This window comes from Chamaea fasciata, unplaced genomic scaffold, assembly GCF_029207755.1.
Source record: "Chamaea fasciata isolate MVZ Bird 193981 ecotype frontalis unplaced genomic scaffold, bChaFas1.0.hap1 SCAF_3, whole genome shotgun sequence".
In the NCBI taxonomy this organism is placed as follows: domain Eukaryota; kingdom Metazoa; phylum Chordata; class Aves; order Passeriformes; family Sylviidae; genus Chamaea; species Chamaea fasciata.
Window position 1 is genome coordinate 23,508,464 of NW_027094088.1, and position 18,905 is coordinate 23,527,368.

Genomic DNA, 18,905 nt, shown 5'->3' on the forward strand with positions numbered 1-18,905 from the left:
ATTTAAGGTAAATTCTGTGTGTGTTTCATAAGTTTTGGTTGTGATTCTTGTGGGCGCCTCTTCTTTCCCAATATCTGTGTCTATTCTGCCTCAGTGATGAACAGCAACATGAGAAAATTTTTACTCTTCTATATTCGTAGGGTTTTCAGATGATGTATTGAAATTATTTGTCTCAGAGTGAAGCCCTAAAGAAATGGTTACCTCTGTGCAGAGATTTTGAGAGTGGATGGTGGTGGGCTTTTTTAAAGTTCTTCAGTACTTTAACTATAATTTTCATAGAGCTGGAGCTCACTGTAGTAGAATCTGAGACTTCACCCTTTTAAGGATGATCTGTCTGCAGATTTTCTGCCTGGAATAATGTTTATGCCACATGAAGCATGATACCTTTGCTAAATATCTTTGAATGATGCTATTTTGTGGCAATGTCTCTGTTCCCATTCTCAGTTGTCCAAAGCCTCTGAGCTGAGACTCTGGGAACTTGTGAATATGACTGATAGTGTTTGAAACTACCAGTTCTGAACGAATTTTTCTTAGCCATTGCATAGTAATAACTGGTATCCTTAAGGATTTGCCTTGCACACTCTTGTTTCACAGTTATCCTTGTCTAGAATTTCACTTTGAATTGAAAATTCAGGGAAAAGAAGGGCTTTTAAATGGGGTCCAACTCATATTGCTTTCCTGGCAAGGGAAAAATCATGGGAGAACCCCCAGAACCCCCTAACCACACATTTTTCTGACGTTCAGATCATCTCCCTAGAATCTAGCTCTAAGTGCAACCATTTCTGTGGGAACAGTTCAGAACTTTAATTCATTTTTCTTCTTTTCCAGAGGAGAGTGACCTGAAGTTCCCTTTTAGCCAAGGTGGGTAGAGTAAATGGCTTTTAAAGACAATTTTTAAAAGATATGATTACATTAAAATTCTTCTGCTTCAGAAACAAGTTGGTTTGTTCTTTTTTTAAAGGTACCAGAATGCTCAAGTTTTCCTTAATAATTGCTGTTCATAATGTCGTGGAGAAGGAATCTTTCCCACTCCTTAATCTTTCACTCACTCTTTCTGTCAGTGTGCCTCCCTAGATAGCTTCTGTGACCCCTTTCTCCTAGAAAGCTTTTTAACTGAAGTGCTCTTTTGATGTCTAGTTTTTAGCCAGCTTTGTTACTTGGCCCAGGAGCCTTGTGTTGTTGACTCATCACTAATGAGAAAGATATTTTACTGCAAATACCCTTGATGCATTCTTGATAATTCTGCACAGAGTTTGTACCTATAAGGTGCTCTACCACTTCAGTTGTAGAGGAAATTGTTATAGATCTCCAGACTGGGACAGAAGCTTAAATAATTCTTTGCTTTGTGTATCTAGTTATTTTATTTCATTGACTAGTTTGCTCCAGAGTAATTTTCACTCCTACTGCATATTATTGCTATTAAATTGGTGACAGAGAAAATCTGTGTGTGACAGTGCTTTTGTCCCCAGCCTTGTGCTGGACATTTGTAGCTGGACTGAGATTCAAATTGCCATTATGTATGTAGGTATCTATTCAGCAATCTTTGTTTATTTCTGCTTTTGGTCCAGCAAGTCTATTAGAACCAAGGGAAGTATTTAGATTTTTCTCCAGTCCTAAAGTACTTTGTATTGTTTGTGTAATTACAGTCAGAAAGCAAGTAACAAAATAAGGAATGTGGAGAAAATCAAGTCAGCTATACATGACTTTAAATAGATTTAAAAAACCCAAAAAACCAAAAAACCAGAAACCTACAAAAAACCTGGTTGGTACAGCTCAGTCCTGAATTGAGAATGTGAAGAAATTTACTGACTAAACCTTCAGTGGGCCACGGTTGAAATAAGCTCTTGGAGAACAGAGACAGATATTTTATCCACTAAAATTCCCCAAGTATATCCTAGTTAATCTTCACACCTGAGGAGTTTTGGGGCTGCTGTGACCCCCCATGCTGCTTTCACACACAGGTAACTTCATTAATTTTGCCAGGGTGAGGTCAGGAAATTCTCAAAGCGCAGACCAGGTCCATAATCAGTCTTTTATAAGGGCTTCAGGATTAGTGGTGTCCAGGGCATAAAAACACTCTGAGAAAAGGCTTTGACAAAATATCCATGTCGTTCCCCCCCCTTATGCTACTATTAAGAAAAATGGGTCTTTTATGTCCAGTGGAGAAACCTTGTCACAACTCTCCATGCCTTTGACACCTTGGTGCTGGATTATGTTATCGCCGTGCACTCCATATGGAGCGGTGTGCTGAGATCCATGGAAATTGGAGCTGGTGCACAGTATGGAGCTCCATGCCAGGAACACTTGAGATAAGCCTTGCCTGTTGTTAATAAGTTCCTGGGAAGAATTCAAGGTGTTAGCTGGAACCTATAAAGCCCCAAATGGTTACCCAGGAGGCTGCTTCCCTTCCTGCAGCACAGCACTCCTATCTGGAATCAGCCAGAGACGCCCGACCTTGGCTTTGGAATTCACTTCCCACATCCACCCTCCTGGGCTGGGGTCTGTGCAAACTCAGTGTGTGCTGCAAGCTCAGCCTGTTGTGCCCGATGACCTGGTAGGGGATGGGGTGAGGTACTGGGAATTTGCTTTCTCCTGCTGGTGGTGTGTAATTTTACCTACTGGTGAGTATTTTGTGGTTTTTTGTTTGTTTTTTTTTTTTTTTTTTTCCTTTCTCTTTGTGCTCGAAGAAACAGTATTTTGCTTTTTGAAATGAAACCACAGCTACAGTTTATACCTGCAACCATATGGCTGGAACCAAGGCATTGCCAACTGCCTTTCAATTAATTACATTATTGGTTCCATCAAAATCAGTGGGGCATACGCAACCTATACCTGGTATGGAAGGATTTATTCCCCTGACCAAAGCATTTGAGGTCAGATATGAATCTATAAAGGAATTCCATGTCATGATGGATGAAATGAGGAAGCCCTGAGGATAGGGCTTCTCCTTAAGACTGACAGCAGTGATGAGCCATTATAGAGCAGCAATGTCAGCTGGAGAATGCAAAGCAAAGACAAGCAACAGTATAAGGAGGGGCAAAATCTGTGTTGGTGTTTGTTATGTGATCTGCTTTACTCTCAGCTTGTTAAATGAGGTGCAGAAGAGGGGAATCTGCACGGGGTGGGATGTGCTTGACCTCGATTTCTGAGAAAGAGAGGCAGGATGTGCCATTTCAGCTCTGCAGTACAAAACACAACGTACAAGCTTAGCTGACTCTTCCTCAGTGCAAATTGTATAAGGTGCCAAGATAGGCTCTCAGAGAGCACATTAAGGAAATTAAAATGGGAAACCAAACCTGAGATATTTGGGTGTCTGAGTAATTTTGCATGACTGTGTTCTGCCCTTTGAGAAAGTGCCTGTGACAAGATTTTTGTATCTGTAATAATGTAGTTCATGGGCAGGAAGAAATTATGACAATTTGTTTTGTTTAATAACACAATAACAATACAAATAATAACATACTAATAACATATACTAATAATATATAACTGTTTTAAGTACAGAATCCAATAACTTGATGAGAGAAAGATCTGTTACTTCTCCATTTTGCCAGGAACGTCAGGAGAGGGAGGACAAAGTGTTAGAAAGTTGAGAGTATATATAAATCCAGAGGCTGGAGTGTTTTATTCACCAGTGGCTCATCCCTAATATTGTTTGGCTATAGGCCAAAGTTCCTATCTGACAAGACAGGATGTAAAACTCTGAGTAATCCATCCACCAAACAGCAGAGGCCAGATTTTTCTGGTTTTGTGTGTATAAACAGTTCGTCCCTGGATTTATATTCCCATTTTTTCAGACAGATCCCAAATTTAGGTATTACACAATGTGGTTATCCACAGGTGAGAGGTACTGTATCCCCAGTGAACCCTGTGGGCCTCCCACCCACAGACCCCTGAAAGCACCAGATCCCAGTGCAGCTCATTCCTTCACAGAGAAAATATTTCAGCTGCTTGATCAGCCCAAACTTCGCCTTTTCTGCTTTCAGCCTCTCAGCTATGGGGACATAGCTCTTTCAGGCAACCTGGAAACCTGCCTCTCCTTCTTAGAGCCCTTAAATATTTCCGCAGTGAACAAGCCCCACACGTCTGTCAAGGCAAAAGGGTTTTCTTCAGAGGTTGAGCCATCCCGATGTAATTGTGATTTTTCTAAACTGTTCATTCATTGCCAGTAAAGAGCCTTTTTTTTTTTTTTCACTAGGAAAATACCATGCCCCAGCTCTAGTAAGTTTATTTGTAGGTCTGATTGACATATGATGGGATGAAGCTAGACTGACAGTGAGTGTTTCATTGATGTGAAATTTTACACCATATCTGGACATAGTATATACTTGGTTTATGATCCAGCTGGGCATGCTTGTTAGTTATTGTTGAGGTCAATCAAAGTGTAATTGTAACACAGGGAAAGACAGTCCCAGGGCTACAAAGGTTTGCTTCCAACAGCTGCTATTCATTATTCATTAAACTTTACCTTCTGTTTTTGAAATTAATAACCCTTGGCTTTCTAACAAGGTATCAGATGTGCAGAATATAGATTTAAAAATCAAAGATGCACTGGTTTCATCCCCAAACAAGAGAGAGCACAAAGCACTTTAGCTAGCAATAGTAGCTGGCAGCAGAACATAGTGTTTCTGTTAGTGGAAAACCAGATGTGAGTTAATTAACCTGAAATTTTAAGGCACTGTATGCTGAGTGTGAGAGAACTGGTGTACAATAAACCCCAAACTTATGGAAGTCAGGGGGAACACTCAAATCTTCAGTTAAATAAAATTTTGTAAAAATTAGGGCAAAGTACATCACAAGCCTGCAGTGGGGGAATATCAGATGAAACAGAGTTCATTCAAACTGGCACTTGCACGTCCTTTAAGGCAGGGATTTTCTAGCATCCATTCACCAGTTTGTTTGAAGTGTAGCCTAAGCTTCAGCTCAGGACGATGGCCAAAGCAGGCACATGATGTTTCTGTCCCGTGAATCCCATTCCTGTGTCCCTGTGAATGCTGTCTGACTGAGATGGCATCATGGAAAAGCCTCAGGAGAACTTTGGAGCATGACTGGCGACAGGGTCATTCCAAGCCAGGTCCAGGCACATTTTTCGCATTTTATCTTTTTGTCATCACAAGGGGCTAATACACTGTGGCAAAAAATGTGTACAAGAGACTGTTCTGAGGCTGAATGTCTCAGTACAGGCCATCTGCGGGAAATACGATTAACTATGGTGCATGATCACAAGACTAGTAACTATGGTAGTATATAATAAGGTTACTTAAAATTGGTCTAAGGGTGTTAACTTAGAACATTTTATTCCTAGATGCCACATGTAATGCATTTACAATGTCAGCCATCTTCCTACTCTCTCAATCAGGTCTTTGATGTCCTTTCTTTTCCTGTGTAAATTCAACTACTCATTCATGTGGGGTGCTTTAAACCATCACTAAATGTTACATTTATGACATGTTTCTAAGCAAACATTGGGATATCCATTGCACATGAGCATGTTTCCTCAGCTCTGCTGGCCTTGTTGGGCAGCTTATCTACTGCTCTCCCTGAGTCTGACCTTTCATGTTTAGTCGCTTTAAAGACACTAGAAAATCAACTATCTACTCAATTTCCTTGTAGCTTGAGGGTAAGGTTAAAATATTATGTAGCTACTGTATGTTTGACATTATACAACAAGAACTGATAAGCAAATATTTTCTTTTTAAATACAGAGAACATTTTGCAAGAGTACATAACGAGTATTTTCGTTCTTACTCTTTGTCCTGGAGAAGGCCTGATGTTGTTAAGTATAAAAGGTTGCCACTGGTGTTTACCTTACTAAATCTGCTCACATCAATTGGTTCTGCCTACCCCATATTTCAAAGAGAAATGATGGGGAAAGGTCATATAGGTTGCCCTTCTCTTCACTTCTCGTCTTAAGGGTGTCCTGTTTGTAATTAAGGAACAATTTCATTTGTGGTGGTAGTCAAGAAATTTTTCTTTCCCTTCCCTCTTTCTCATTTTTTTGCATAATGTTTGGAAAGGCATGTAAAACTCAGAGAACAGATAATGCAGTCGGAAGATTTGTCATTCCAGAGGTAATTTTTTTTTTTAATAAATCTAAAACAGTTTCTTTGTATTTGTATTCAAATTCAAGTCCACAGACTATCAGCAGTGAGTTTGGAGGTGACAGGCTGAAGGCAAAGGTTTGGATTGCAAGGCCATCTGGCATTGTTATGAGAAAAGTTCTTGAATGCTTAAAAGAAACCAAAACCACATTGCTCAGTAGGTGCTGACTCCAATGAAATTGAACCATCTTAGTGCAGGTTTGCTGTCTGATTTGTTGGAGAGACTGTGGGAAAATAAGCTATTTCTATACTGATGAAGTGGCTGTGGCTGAGAATTGTGATTTTACGGGAAAAAATGTGAAATGGAATGCTTGGCATGTTGAAGCAAAATGTTTTAAAATTGGAACTTTTTTTTAGCTTCCTGCAAGATTCATGCAAGATGTACCTTTTTAGAAGGCCAGAAAGAGGTATTGGATATTTTGTTGCTTCAGTCTGGTCTTATGGAGAGAGAGAGACTGAAGAAAGATAAAATCTGTTTACTGTCACAGAATGGTCTGAAAGTGAGCCATACAGAGAAATATTATTCTGGAGAATATGAAGAGTTTTACTGAGTTGATTTCCTGAAATCTGAGTTTTTAGATTTCTGTGAAACTTGATTTGTTTGCCTGCTTTTCCTAAAGTTCATGTGCTGTGTTTGCTTACAGGCCTCACAGCTGGGATGGGACCGAAGGGATTAGAGGTGGGATGTAAGGGCTTTTCAATCTAGGTCAGATTGGATTTAGCACTGACTGAAAATGACACTGGTTGTTCAGTGTTCTGGATCAAATGTACAGTGGCCAGATTTGCAGCAGGCTGGGTCATCTGGGGTCATAGGGCAGCCAAAGTTGAGAAAACATAGCCCCAGCTGAAGCAGGGCATTTTTAGCCTGCTAAGCAGGGCAGAACAGCACCAACTATTCCTACATGAGGTTTCATTCCTGTGTATTTCCCTTTTCCTTTTGAGGCTGAACACTTTATTCCTAGATTCCACATGTAATGCATTTACAAGCTAGGAAGGCATGCATCAGGCCAGGCATAAATCTGACTCTTTTTTTTTTTTTTTTTTTTTTTTTTTTTTTTTTTTTTTTTTTTTAAGTTCTACCCCTCCCTTTGCTCAGCAGAGAAAGGAATAGGAATGGGAAAGAAAAAGGAACTGGTTTCTGCTTTGTCACTGAGGACCTGTCTGGTGAAAGGCAAATGCTGTTTGTATGGGTCTCCTTTTACCCATGCTGGGTTATTTGTGTCATGCCTGTGGAAGAAGGTTTAAGCTGGAAGGCACTGGGTGACCGCAAACAGCCCAAAATCGAAAGAATGGGGATTTAAATTTTGTTACCTGCATACCAAGTCAAGTATGTCTCCCAAGTTTGCTGCTGTGGTATCTAAGAACTACACTTCATTTGTTGCTTGCAATAGTGGAGCCCTGGTTCAAGGCCTTAGTTTTGTATGGGTGAAGCAGCTCAGCCCTGCAAAAATTCAACTTCTAGGGTTTATAAATGTGGCAAAGTGTGGGGCCCTCTCTGTAACCAAGATCTTTCTCCTGCCAGTGGATAGGGAACTCCAGTGACTTTGCAGCTGCAGACATGCTGAGCTGCATTGGTGGATTATTTCATGTTTCAGGCAGAAAAGATGTAAATCTTCATTCTCTCTGTGATAAATTGTGTGTTAATGAAGATAGACCTTGCTTTGATATGAAACCAGGTTAAAAGAAGCATTCTTCTGATGAGGCAAATCCAGAGATAGTGAAAACAGCAAATAAGGATACGGGAGAAATTATGGATTCCAAAGAGGAATTTTTATGTGGACAATGTCATGTTCTGTGCAGCTGTACTCAAATATTTTTAACATTTGAGTTAAGATTTAAAGGGTGCATGCACAAGCTACTAATAAAGATAATTACTGAAAAATTTGGGGCTGAGTTTTGGGCCCAAGATGTATTTCACTATGAGCACACCTCCTCTGTTCTCATAAAACACAGCCTGTCTCTGTATTTATAAATGGTCTTGCCTTATTCACAAAGAGGGTCTGCAAATGAGTAGCTAAATGGGAGAAGGGACAATTTGCCCGAAATTCTGTCTGAAGGGTTTGCTTTGAAGCTCTCCCATATCTCACATGCAGTGTGTCAGAAAATGAGCCCTCAAATTGGTTGATAGGTATGTCCTTGGTTTGACTCTCTGCTACATTATTCCAGTTTTATATTGATGTATCACCATGGGAATGACCTCTGAGCTTTTTATCTCTGTGTCTCATCAAGGCACTTATCAAGCATCCAAGTTGCCTTATAAACTAAGTGCCTTTTAGTCCTGTGCATAAGACTGGCAACACTAACAAGGGCAGAGTGTGTGTTGCTATTCTATATCCAATCCATCTTTAGGACCAAATAATTCAGAGCTTGGTGGAATACAGAGTATCTCCTGATAACCTGCAGATTGGTCACATCTGTCCTAGCACAAAGCACGCTGAAATTGCTGGGGACTTACTACGGGCTAAAAGGTCACCTTCTATAATGATTATTCCCTTTTTACAGCACACCTTCTGTCACAATCAGGCTGCACATTTTGGTGTTGCTTTTGTTTCTCCCACTGATATTGAATGTGTTAAGGAGGGAAACAACTCTGGCCTCATCTATCATTCTGTCAGATGCTGAACATCAGGCCGGTGCTTGAATTATCAGTTGCATGTGGATTATGTTACCTGTCTGTGTTGTGATCCATTTCTGTTTTCCATATGATACAGTTGGTGTAGGGTTTTTTATCATATAAAAGCTGTAACCTGGAAGAACAAATGTTAATTTCCTCTGGAGCCTTATGAAAAGTATCAAGGGTGTGCCTGACTTGTGGTGACAGAGCTTTTCAGCATACCCTGAGAAAGAGCTGCTCCTGGGCACACATGGCAGCCAGATATGACTTACACTCACAACAGTGTACACAGAGCACCAGCTCATTACCTTTCCATCCATGGATATGCTTACCAGATACTTTAATTGCACTTTTAATGTACCATCACGTGTCTGGGGTCAGACACTGGTTGCACCCAGCTGCAGATCAGGCTGAGGTTCTGTACCACCAAAAACGGTAGTGATAAGCTGAAAGCCTAATACCTTTAGTCTTATGAACCCTCTGTCTCAGATATTACACCAGACACTCATGAAAGGACAGACAGAATAAATTAGTCAATGTAAAATGCATCTGAAAGCCTGGGATAATCCTATAATTCCCAGTATTATCCCTAATAACATGACTGTAGAACCAGTGATGAAATGGAGCAAAGAGGTCATTGCATGTCAAGGTTCAGATAAGATCTTCTGTGGATTCTTTCCTGTAACAACTAACCGAAGAAGTTGAAAGCAATTCAAAAAGAACTCTTTACTCTGAAGGGATTAGGAGCCCGCAGATGAATATGATGTTCCTCAATCTCCCTGGGAAAAAAAAAAAAAAAAAAAAGGCTTTGCCAGGACAGCCTCAAATCACTGCAAAGAAATCATTAGAATTCAGAATTCAATTCCCAGGCACAATGCAGCACATATTTGGTGTGATTAAGGGATGGTAAAAGGGGACCTTAAATGGACCCTAGGTGCGCAGCTGATTGAAAAAGGTCTTGCAGAGAGGTCAGGTTTCTGGGAGAAGGAGGGCAGCTTTTAGGAGTTACCTGTATCTTGCTCCCAGAGTTGCAGCGGAGGTGGTGAAGGTATGCTGTGGCTCCCAGGGAAGGGATCCCAGTGTGGTCCTTGGCTGGAGTGTGCACAGTGGCCTGGGGAGCCACCTGCTTGTGGCTCCTGTGTCCTCTGGGCCATGTGGTGGCCTCTTGATAACTGCACTATTGTTTTTATTTTTGTGTTGGGACAGGTGCCACCAGTAGGATCTGATGGATGAAAGGGGACTGAAGGAAGTGGTTGATACGCAGGCTCAGCTGGTGTTCAACTGCTCCTGTGCCCACAGCTGTGTGTTGAGGATATAGGTGCCTGTGGCCCTCTGGTTCTTGGGATACTGGGGTGGCTGTAACAGGGGGGCCAGCAGCTGGGACAAGAGCATCAGACGAACAGATCACCGAAAGTGTGGTGGACGTCCTGAGCTGAGAGTGCAGTCTGAAACCAGGAAAAACTTGTGTTTTCTTTTCTTTTTGCGGGGAGAAGGTAGCAGAGTGTAACAGATTCTGAGGCATCTGCTTATAAATTAGTGATGCTGGTGATGTCTGGGTCTTAGTACCACAAGGTCCTCCTTGAAACCTCTCCCTGTTCATTCTTCCCAGAGGATCCTAGGAGAAAAGGGTAAGCAAGACTTTCTGGTTCCCACTGGAGAAGACTATGAATGCAGAAGGACTTTCTATGATTTTCCCTGGAAAGGAATTGTGGTTGGGACATATGGTCTTCTAATTTGGAAAAATCTTATATTTTCCAGGGTGCTTGCCATAAGTCAGGGAGAGTTTGGGCTCACAGGAAAGATGGGTGGGCGGAAAAGCTTTTTTTTTTTTTTTTTCCTTGGTTTGGGTTTTTTTTATTTTTCCAATTTGGTCTCTGACACACACTGTTTCACTCTGTTGTTTGAGATTTTACCACTAAAACCTTGGGAAGAAAGAAACCTTCTTCCCCGTTGCAAAGCTGGTATTGTTTGGGATACCCTGCTGGGCTTCTGAAGAGAAGTGATGACAGACACCCTGTGACAGACGTAAAAACCAGCTCTGGAATCCGAGTAGCAAATCTAGCGTGTGAGCAAAAGCTGCTCTGACTTGTGTGTGTCTTCATTGCTGCCTGCCAGTTTCAAGCCAGGCTGTGTCAGTGGAGAACTGTAAATGCTTCTGGGGAGAACTGGCTGCTCTGAAGAGCCGAGATGAGGAACATAACTTACAGCTCTGAATGTGCAGTGCAGTTTCTGGAGAAACAGTGACTGCAACACAGGGATATGGAGATCTGAGCTGTAAAAGCCTGTAAGGCAGATAAGCCACCAGGGATTCACTTGTACCATACTGGGAAGATTCCTAGTCCTCAGTACGGATGTGAGACATCCACGCTCAGTGAGAAAGAGCTGAGACCCTTAGACAATTATAATTAGGTCATTAAAGTTAAATGCCAGACTGTATCTTTATATCGCAGTAATAAAAGGGTAGTGAGAACCTCCAGTAAAAGTGTCAGATGATGTGCTATTCCCAGCCTGTGCTTCCTATGGATGATGGGTGAAGTCTCAGCCAACACACAGCCTATTTCCCACGTGAACAGATCTAGTCTGTCAATCACCACTGTGAAACAGACACAAGGCTCTCTGACAGGCGAGCTCTAGTCCAGATTGGTTGGACAGGAGAGTTTGATTCCTGAATGGAATCATTTCCACTGCTGTGGAATCTGAGGAGTGCTGTGTGCTGACCTCACCCTACTGACAGCAAAAGGATGGAGATGAATGAGTAGCTGCACTCATGGCAACAGAAGAGGGGGAGAAACAGCGTAGACCTAACGTGGTTAACCAGGCTTGGTTAGCCAGGGGCTGTCTGGGGTAAAGAGACAGCCTCAGGGTGGCAGTAACAGCTGCCACTTCCCATAGCAAATACAGCTTTGTCCCCTGGATGTATCCATCCAGAAGGAGGAAGAACCCTAGGCTAGTACACCTCTTCAGATCAAACAGCAAAATCGGTCACTTGGCACACCTGAAATTGCTTGTTGAAATATTTTCTTCCGGTTTCTCTTTCTGTCTCGATAACCATTTATCCTTGCATACTTACAGATTTTTCAGGGGTTGACTCATTGGGACTACCTTGGGGATAGAAATATTTGGAAGCACTGGAATTCCCGTTTCCCCAAGTGTGAGTGGATGTTATCTGTTCATGTCCAACTGTGTCTTTGATATCTTCAGATGGAAGGTGATGGTGATGCCCCAACCCCTTCATGCCAGCCATATATCACCCTTCTGGCACCGCAAGTCCTCTGACATCTGACCTGAGTACTATCAGTTGCAGCACATTCACTTGCTTTTTTCTGTAGGGAATACCATTTCCTGTAGCTCCTGACAGACCTGAGAGGCCAGAAAAATCACTGTGCAACACTCTCCCCTGGAGACTGTCCAAAAAAGCCTTTTTCCTCTGCAGAAGAGGCCCTCTCTACCTGTACATAGCTTGCACCTTAGGGGCTGCTTAGCCTTGCACAGGGGACAGGAAGGACAGCACTCCATGAGTGAACAATTTTTCAAAATCTCACTTCATTTTTCTGAGGTTTTTTTGCCAGCTCTTTTGGGTCCCGTATGTTTCCCAAGCATCCTTTACTTATAAAGCTCTCTCTTTTTGTGGACTTTTAATGGTGCTGATTGTGAAGTACCTGAGACTTTCATATCAATGAATTAATTTTTACTTTGCCCCTGTGAGGGGTGAAAATGGCCCAAACCAGTGGTAGACAGGATTTTAGACTGCAGCAGCGATGTTGAGAGTCTCCAATAATTTCAGCTGGTTTTGTGAGAGATTAGCACTGGTTTAGACTCTCACCTCCAGGTGAGACTCCCAGAACTGGTGACTTGTGTGGGGAGCTGTCACTGCCTGAGCTGCCTGGAGCCACATGAAAGCATTGCCCTTTGCAAGAGTAAACTTGAATTGCCGAGCACGGGCTTCATGTGTGGGAGCTGTGAAAGTGCCTCTCCCTGTGCTCACTTTTGGCCTAATAATCTTCCCAGAAAAAATAGCCAGAATGAGGAAAAAAGCAGCAGAGGTGTTATGTGTGATAACCTCACAGAGGTCCATATCTGTGAATGGCAAATAGGTAGTTGATCTCTGTGGGTTTTATTTGCTTGTTTGTCCAATTTCTCTCCAGCAGTGCTGATGTTCAACAGAGATTCTATTCTGCCCTATTGATGATAGTACAAGTACTTTTTTTCCCCAGTACCTTCAGCTGCAGCTTCATCGAACCTACTGGCCAAATCCAAATCATTTTGTGCACCAAAACACTCCGAGCGCTCCAGTTGAGAGCCTTAATGCTCTGACTTTATTTTTAACAATCATACTTTTTAGTGTGACTCCTGGGAAGCTTTGCACAAAGCCCTTCTCCCTAAGCCTTTGGGTGTAACACTCCCCTGTGATCAGCCAACAGGTCTGAACGGCTGGAGCCAAGCACAAGCCTGACTCGTGTGAGACAATGTGCTCTATGACAAAGGATGCTACAGTCTTCATGAAAACTTGGGGGAGACTCCCTAAGAGCACCAAACTGGGAGTGAAGCCAGTACAGGAGATCCCATCAATAGCTGTAGCTGAAAATTTCCTTTTGCTAGTGGGCTTTCCAGTTAAATGGAAACAGAGAAGGGTTTGTAACTCCTGATTGAGGTTTAGTGGCATAGGAGAGAAAGATATTTCTTTCAATATGATTCTGACAGTAAAATCTACTAAGCCTCACTTGGAAAGGCTCACAAAATGACCTCTGCCAGTTGATAGCACCTGGACCACTGGATTTTTTTCCCCCTACATTTTAAAATTAAATATTCACAGTATTTTTTTTCCTTTTTGAAGATTACAGTATGATTTAAATTTTGTTCATGATGAAGAATATGAAGACATCAGGAAAAAAATTGTCTTTTTCCCCACCATCCATTATTTAATACAAACAGTTTTGTCCATTTGAGAACAGCACTTTCCCAAAGGTCTGGTAACTGAGTTCTGACTTTGTTTTTAAGCCATATTTCATCTGATGTTGGGAGGGAGTGTAGTCCTTTGCTCCTCTGTAAGTTAGAGCTCATAAAGAAGAGAGACCAAGCTTTTCTTGCTGACAGAGTACTTTGAAAACTTAGGTTTGGAGGTTTATATTTTTAATATTACCATAACTTGAAAGTAAAGAGATGATTAGGATTTTATTTTAATTTATTTTAATTTTCCCCAGAGGAAGAAATGGCAAAGAAAGATGTGAGAGGGTTTCAGATCTCAGCCTGACAACATCAGTCTCTCGAAACCAGCACTTTGGAGGGCAGTTTCAGTCTGGTGATTTGTTTGATCTATTATGGAATCCTCTCTACCAGTGTATAGCTACCACCCACTTATATTTATTATGCAGTTTTATTTTTGCTTGGTAATATTTTTCTTGTGTTTTTAAAAGGTCTACATTTTGTGGTGACAGTCTCCCATTTTCCAAATTAACTGCTAGCAGATGTTGCTGTGTGGTGTGAAGCACACGCAGCAGCTGAAACCACCAGGGTCTGGATATGGGCTTAGGAAGAAAAAATCCTTGTGTTGTTTAAGCAAGTTTCAGGAGTGTCTATAAAGTGCTTATGTAGAATCTTATTCAGAAAATAAATTACTGTTGTTTTTATAGCTTTTAGCTGGTTTTAGTGTTTGGAATTACTGCTGAAACCTCACAAGTCTGTACCATGTTTTAAGAAATGAAATATCATTTGGGCAGTGTTATTTAGGAAAGGATTAGCTGCTGATACATTACATGCAGGCAAATGCAGGTAAGTCCTACTTAGAGCTACAGCTGCCTGGTTTTGTCCCTTCTAAAATCCCTGCTGCTGTTGCACGTGTGCTAAACTCTAGCTTGTGGACCTAAAATCTTTAGTGTGAGCAGAGCACTTTGAGTAGGCTGTTTTTGAAACTATTGCTGAAAATGAGAAACGAGGGGTTGTGCTTTTCCTTTTGGAATGAAGTATTGCAATTTGATTGGGTCATTTAGGTATGCCCTTGTTTGTTTGTTTCTTTGTTCGGTGCATGTGTGAAATTTCACAGTTTTGGACAAACCACAATGCATTTGTGAGAAAGTGAGAATATGTGTTTTGCAGAGTTGACTACTTAGGCACATAACTAACCTGCCTGGACCATTTATATATCCTGCCACTGCAATTGCTCATCCAGGTAAATAGGTAAGTTACAAGCACTCCCTGTTCTTTGTGTCTGTCATGAGTAGGGTGAGAAGGGAAAGAAAGAGTGTCGTAGTGCAGCGATTCACTCCCCACCTTGTTGCTGGAGTGCTCAAGAGGAAGTATGATCAGTGTGGCTGTGGCTACATCGCAGAAAGGTTTTAAGATCTGTTTATGTGAGGTTTTTTTTTGTTAAGACCAAAGCAAGTATTAGAGAATTGCAGAATGGTCTGGGTTGAAAGGGACCTTAAAGATCATCTAGTTCCAATCCCCTGCCATGGGCAGGGACATCTTCCACCAGACCAGGTTGCTCCAAGCCCCATCCAACCTGGCCTTGAGCATGTCCACGGATGGGTAAATGTTCCAGTGTCTTGCTACCCCTCATAGTGATTAGCTTCATCCTGGTATCTAGTCTAAACCTACCCTCTTTAAGTGTAAAGCTCCTTGACTTATCATTATCTCCTGCTGTAGTTGGTTCTGCATTAGAGCAGGGAAATGGACTAGGAAAACTTTAAAGTTTCCTTTAAAACCTAGCATTCTCTGTCTGAGCCTTGCTCTGTAGCCTTCATCAAAGAAATTGGGAAATTAACTGGATTTGCTCCATTAGACGTGCGACTGTAGAAGAGCTGCCCACTAGATGTCACTGGTACTTCACTGAAATAAGATTTAAACATCCTTTTCTGGTAGGTAGCTAAAAAGGGATGAAGTACAAGTGGGCATCATCCCTGTGCTTGTACCCTCATTGGCTCCACTTCTGTGCAAGGGCTTGTGATGCCTCTCATTCCACGGGGCATCCTGTTTTAACCCAAGGAACAGAGCCGTCCTGGGCTTGTGGTGTGCTGGCTAATTCCTCCCACAAGCTTAAGGCTTGAAAATTGGATGGTGTTATGTGCTGAAGTTTTGGAGAGCCTGTGGACAGGTTCAGGAATGCTTTTGGGATGAGCACCATGCATGCACATTTGGAAAAATGACTTTCTCTTTGTGAAAGTATTTCAACACTGTGTTGAATTTTCACAGTTTTCACTAGGGCTGCTAAGGATTTTGTTTTCCTTATCTTTCAAAGACAACAGCTAATTCTGCATTCAATTCTGAGGCAAAACTCCATGCTGATACAGAACATGCAGGCTTTTGTCTGTAAAGAGGGCCTGAATGTTCAATAATTTTGTTAAAGAAGGGTTATCACAAAGATGGCAGATGCACAGAAGCTGGTCTTCAACAGCATTTTTAATGCAGAAGTTGGACAAATTATATCTGCTTTATTTCACTTGACCTACTAGAGGTCCCTCCAGTTAAATCACCTGCAGTTGGCCTATAGTTGACCCTTTGTTGACTTATTTAATCATCTGCCTAATTTTCAGAACAGGGTATGAGCATTCAGACTGAAATCAGTCCTTGAAAGGGTCCTGTCACTGGGTAGTGAGCCTCATACCTGATAATCTGCCCGTCACATAATATGAGCACAGATGACAATCACTTACCTCTTTTATGTCATGATATAAGGCTAAAATTGTCTGAAATGAGGAAGAAAGCCATTATTTAATCAATGGAATTGCGTCAATTGAGTAAAATTTGTCTCTAGTGTAAACAAATGGAATGTCTTTGCGCTCTGTGAAAACAAGACTAAATTACTTGCAGATCTTGCAGATAGAAAAACATAGGAAGTGGACTTGTAGGCTGACACATTAGGGGGTTTAGAGTATGCATTTAAAATAATTATCCAGATTACACTGGATTACTTAATATAGTTTTTGCATCATGCGTATGCACGTTTAATTTTGAAGCCATAAAAGCAATATTAGTCTTTTTTTCAGTCATGTTTGATTATTTGAGATATTCCTCAGAACAATGCAGGACTGTTACCAATGAATGCCCTAGCCAAAACCCAGTTCTAACTTTTGCAGCTGAGTTGAAGAACAGTCCTCAGTATCCTCCCAGACAGAGAAATTTTTGGGACATGTGCATATAAGGGACTTGATGTGAGAAAATGATCTTTCATTGAAAATAATAAACTTAAGTGCTCCACTGTAGCCCCATATCTATACAAATAACAGAACACAGTAAAGAATTTAACAATTTTTAGAGTCATGCTTTTAACCAATTACCTGGGTTTTGATAATATGTACACTCAATTATTAGTTATTACAGCCTGAAGACAAATCTGAACATGGAAAAACCAGGAGCTGTGCGGGCTATTGGGTCTGTGGATATTTATATATCCTTAAGTTTTCCTCAGGTTCAATGGAAGAAAATGTGAGTGTATGTTTCTAATCGGTAGAAATTCTTACTTGTCAAAGTAACTTTTGTTGGTGCTTTTGTAACTGGTCTGAAGGACCAGCTGGAGTAAGATCAGTCATGTGCTTGACTTGATGCCTCCAGAACGCAAGATATGCCTTTGTAAGTCTTCCTTGCTGATTCAAAAGTTGGAATTGCTCAGCAGAGAAGCTTGTAGGAAGAAGCTAGTCTGGGGACCAGGTATTTAATATTATCTTTTTTAAAATCTTCTGTTGTGGCCTTTTGGAGACAATATTAGATGACTCAAAGAAACGTTGGTGTGAAAGGCAAGGAACCGTTTGTTTAGATCTTGATCCAAGAGGCTTCCAGGACAGTCCCTTTACTCAAAGAATGCTTGATGAACCAAGCTGAAAGGCACTTAATAATCCCAACACTTTGTAGGATTGGTCTTTAACTGCGAGATGTGGTATCTGAGAGGAAAAAGGTAGAGGGGTGGGCAAAATTTCCACACCAAAGATCACAGAAGTGGTATAGTAAATATGCAATATGTCACTCCTCCCACCCCTCTTCGAAGAGTTGTCTGGAGTTGTGGTTCTGCAGGGATTTTGAAGAGGTGGTTTCCACAGGATGGAAGGAGCTATCAAATGAACAAGCCTGCACCTCACTGCTGTGTCTGCCTTGTGTGTCCAGGCCCTGGTTGAGGGAGCTGCCTGCCTGCTCTGACATCAGCTGTGTGCAGGACCTCCCAGCAGCACGGGCCAGCAGGGCAGGGCTGGTCCATGCACATGTGGCACTGCCTGTGTCTTCATTTTTTGTCATCCTAGACTCATGGAAGAGATTTGAAAGATGCTGTGTTGCATCTTTTCCCCAGTTGTGGTTAGGGAACCGTGGTTGGTGTGGTGTTGCATTGTCAGATTGATTATTAGGAAGATAAATGCAGAAAGAAAAGGCATCTCGGCGAAGCTGGAGATCTGGAGTCTGGGCTCTTGGCTCTGTCTTTAATCCTGCCAATACAGGAGTACAAATTATGAACCAGTTAGGGAAGAAACTTAGGCATTGCTGCCCTGAAATGTAGGGTCTGGATTTCTGACAAGACTCAGGAAGGGAGCTCAGCACTATGTAATCCCAGAGACCTCCTCTGCTCCCTAGCAGCTCTCACCCTCACTTGCTGTGCCAGGGAAGTTAACCCCCCATGGAGCGATATGAAATTGGAACTCCACTACTTTATTTGAATATAAGACATCTACTGCTCTGCCTTCATTACCAGCTCTAAAGTCCCAATCTGACCGTAAACCATTCAGCAAATTTCTTGTCACTGGGGTTCCTGTACAGCATTTCCATGATAGCAACTTTAACTGGACCAGACCTCAGACTCCACAGGTGGCTTCTTGCAATGGGGTGTGCTTCCCATTTTGTGGTGCTGGTCCTTTCTGCAGGCAAATTCCATGGGAAAGAGTGTGAGTGGGAAGGATTTGGGGACGGGGGAGTCTGTAAATCCTGTAGGTTCATATTTTGGATTTTGAGAAATTAGTAGGAAGGCAACTGCCAGCTCCAGTTTCATTGGGGTGATGCTCCCTGGAACACCCTTGGCAGTTGGCTTTGTTTACAGGTCAGTGTAATGATAAAGTTCACTTCCTTTCATTGCAGGTGTTGCTTTGGATATCTGAATATATTTATTCAGAAATGCCTGACATAGCTGATAAAGAAAGCACTATTAGATTTTAGTAAAATAAATGAATCCAGTAGCCAATAACCAGAGTGACATCTCTGTGTGAGAATCTGATTCC